Here is a 3,939-nt window from a genome sequence, read left to right on the forward strand (position 1 = left end):
GCATGAGTGACCATTTTGGATGTGCCCAAGCCAAGGGACATGTATCTTCAAAAGGTTTACGTTGAATATGTCATTTTAGATTTGAAAATTACTGAGACATTTACGTAATGCGCAAACGTCTATGTGTCACACTATTGTCCATCCAAAGATAACTCTAATCAGATCTTTAGGGAGATTGGTGATGATTTGCCTTTAGAGGCCATGATGTCAAAATAATAAAATCTTGATCATGAACCTTCTCATAAATGCACTGGGTGCCATGCGTAGGTTTCATAATTGCACGGGGCATAATTTATCACTACATTTCACCCCCACTTTAGTGAACTAATCAACTCAAGGGATCAAGTGCACTAAAGTAGTCTGAAAATATGAATTAATTAAGATCATGTGGTGCAATAAATGTAGTAACTATTTAATAAAAAGGATATTGTAGAGGCCACAAAGGTCGACCATGCACATATAGTATGATGCCCCTAGTACTTGTCGGAAACTATAGTGTTTAGCTTGTCGGAAACTATAGTGTTTAGCATGACAATCCAAAGACTGCAAAACAAATCTAGAATCACGAGAAGAATCCTTAAGAAGCATTAGTATGAGTCGGAAATGAAAAATTTGATAAAAATCGAGTGTATGCCCCCTCATGTTTTGCCACAAAGGAAGACAAGCCAAGACTACCACAATTTTTTTTTTCCAAATTTTGGGCAAAAATTCGACTATATACTCAACAAGTGGGTCCCTAGAAGGGTCATTATCACTATTTAGCACATGTATTTTCCTTGAGATTTCTATAGAGCTATAGCAAAAATTCCTTGTAGATGAGAATCGAGAGCAACTAGGATTGAGGAGCTATGTACCACTATGGAGCCAGAGCAGGTACGCTTCGAACCACACTATTTAGATGTTTTTTAGTCATTTTATAACTAGATGAAGATTCAAAGCAGTACAAGCATCCTTATGTTGCGCTCGCGTCTAGGATTTTTGTGTTCCTCCCATGTGAAATCCACATTATCATCCTCAAACCATGTTGGCGTCCAAGGGGCATACTAACATCTGAGAGAAAAAAAGTCATAGAGGGAAACAATTATTTTGTTTTACTTTCTCAGAGATAGAACTGATGTAGATTGTGTTTGTTGATGTAGGGATTGCTCGAGGTATGAGAGCATACATCAGGTCATTTTATATCAACATGACGAGATTGAGAAAATGAGCTGGTGGTGGCAAAGTAGAGACAAATACGACAAGTAGGACTCTGGTGGGTCTACTGTATGCCAGAGTTTTGATTCCATGCTACAATGTTGTGAGAATTGATGCAAAGATGGGATGTTGATACGATGCCATTCCACCTACCCACCGACAAGATGACTGTCACATTGCTTGATGTTTATTGGATCATGTGACTACCCATCCAAGGTTAGCGAGTGTACCTTGTAGCATCCTCCACACGTGAGCTGGTCGGGCACCAGCCATGAGCATTAGGCCACACCATGGATGTGACCGACCACATCTACTTACGAGTGCTCATGCGGGGACGAGTAACCATTCCTCTCATCCATTGAGTCATGATTTCCATGGTAGCATTGAGAGTGACTATAGATGGACACAGATATGAACTTACCATAGGATTCCTGCCTCTTATTAGGGAGTTGGAGGAGTGGGGCATTGTATATGTGTGGGGCCAGAGCATGCTTGCCCACTTATACCATGATTTGAGCAGGTATGTGCACCACCAGTTTCAGAGCCTGATCGTATGCACATTACTTCAAGTTTAGATGTTCGAGCACATTACATGCACCCGGTCTATTGGATTCCCCTGTGCTATACTTTTGGACATGTTGCGAGCACATGCCTATCCACTGTGGTGAGATGACTGGCAGATAGGTGATTTATTATATTGGAGAGTGATTCTAGATTGCCTCGGGGTGGGCGATGTTGTATGGCAACCCCACCGCAATATGGTGACATGGGTGATAGATCAGACCTACCTTCCATGTATGCAAAGGGATAGATTCCTTCTTAGACAGAAGGATCACATCATCATCTCCTACTATTAGTGTCGGTGCATATGTCAGCTAGGACATGTGTAGATCATGCCCCTTGTTGTGTCGACATACATCCAGTTAGCAAGGAGCACACTATAACCACATGCTCTCCCCGACCGACGATCAGAGATGTACGAGATAGTCCGAAGGGGAGTGATGATGATGATACCCCTCCACAACTAGACATCGATGACATCAGGGTCACAAAGGACTTTGTTGACTGGTGGAGTGCAGAGGGCCTGCACCCGATCTTCCCTCCAGACGCTCCAGAGGGTGATGTCCAGGCCTTGAGTGGAGATGGGGATGAGCAAGCGGATAAACAACAGGAGGAGGAGCAGTAGAAGGAGAGGCCTAGGCAAAGGCAGCGCACAACGAGCCTGAGCCCAATGAGGCCACCCACAAGATCGAAAAATCCCTTACTACTGGCCTCACCTACACCTAGGAGGGGCCACTGCAGGAAAATATAGCTGAGATTGAAGAGGTGATTAGAGAACCTCCGTGAGATCCTGACTGGCAGAGGGGCGATCTAGGTATATCTATGATTTTTTTTTGCATGTGATATATATATAGAGATGTAATTTTGACATATATGATGTAGATTTCTTATGATGTAGATATTGATCTTGATATTCTATCTGTGGTTGCAGAGAGCATTGCTGAGTGGCTGGGTTTTATAGATTAGGCACTTGCTAAGATCATCCCTATAGTAGACATCTAGGGATCCATCTTGGATGTATACCGACCTTGCTAATCAGCCATGAGACATATGGATCTGTTTGAGCATGTAGCACGATTGTAGACAACATATGAGGAGAGCCAGCCAAAGATGGTGTAGAGCGCTACATAGATGGCCATTATGATGGGGCAAAGGGACTAGGCCTTGGCTGAGGTTCAGACTATTCTCATGGAGAAAGACCAGGTGGTGACGAGGGTATATAGTGTTGAGAGAGAATGTGACTCCCTAGAAAGCTAGGTCAATGACCTCCAGAGACAGGTCGATGTCGCTCAACAGGGTGCAAATGGTGACCTTGATCACCCTTGAGTGCACTAGCTGATGCTGGAACTAAATGCAACGAGACGATGAGAGGACGCCCTAAGGGAGGATCTGATGATCTAGAGGGAAACAGTTGCAGAGCTGAGAGGCATCCACTCATGAAGCACTATAATAGTTAGATCACACTCCACCTCAGTTTTTCAACCATCATGCTAGGATTAGGATCCTTTAGCACCAGTAGGTTCAGGGACTCATGCCCCCAGAGGGTCCTAAGCATACATTTTTTATATTGTATAAATTCATCTTTTTGATATTGATGTATATATTATTTTGATACATACATGTACAGATGTTGTTTCCAGACACGTATATTGGCATCACATTATTTTTATAGTGATGTGAAACATGTACATTGAGGCTCAACATTGCTATATATATATATATATGATACTTTTGATTCGACTATGTCTTGTGTCTTTATGGATGGATGCTCTTTTATTTCATGTTCACTATATATGCATATGTGGTATATTATTAGATTAGATTCTGATTATGATTTAATTTACATATATTTGATACATGTTTAATTAAATGTATTGATGATTTAATATGATACATGGATGTAAAGGAATGCGTAGAAATAGGCTTTATATGAATGTCACATTCCTTATGAGGGGAACAAACACACACATAAGTACTTCATAACACAAATGGAGAACAAAGGATGTTGCTCATGGCACATAAGACTTTTGTGCATAATACTGACTCAAATGGATGGCATTCATAGGCTCCTTGAGCGATGTACCATCCATCTTTGATAGGTTATAAGTGCCAGAGCCAAATAAAAAAGTAACTATGTAAGGACCTAACCAATTAGGGTGAAACTTCCCTTTTTGGTTAGGCGGT

General features: G+C 41.7%; 1 long non-coding RNA gene across 1 annotated transcript; it reads left to right on the plus strand.

The window, feature by feature from the left end:
- Positions 1–1,725: 1,725 nt before the first annotated feature.
- Positions 1,726–3,498, plus strand: LOC131029678 (uncharacterized). Its single transcript, XR_009102805.2, has 2 exons — positions 1,726–2,569; positions 2,687–3,498. It is a non-coding gene; the product is annotated as an uncharacterized LOC131029678 (long non-coding RNA).
- The last annotated feature ends 441 nt before the right edge of the window (positions 3,499–3,939 follow it).

Source organism: Cryptomeria japonica, chromosome 9, assembly GCF_030272615.1.
Source record: "Cryptomeria japonica chromosome 9, Sugi_1.0, whole genome shotgun sequence".
Taxonomy (NCBI): domain Eukaryota; kingdom Viridiplantae; phylum Streptophyta; class Pinopsida; order Cupressales; family Cupressaceae; genus Cryptomeria; species Cryptomeria japonica.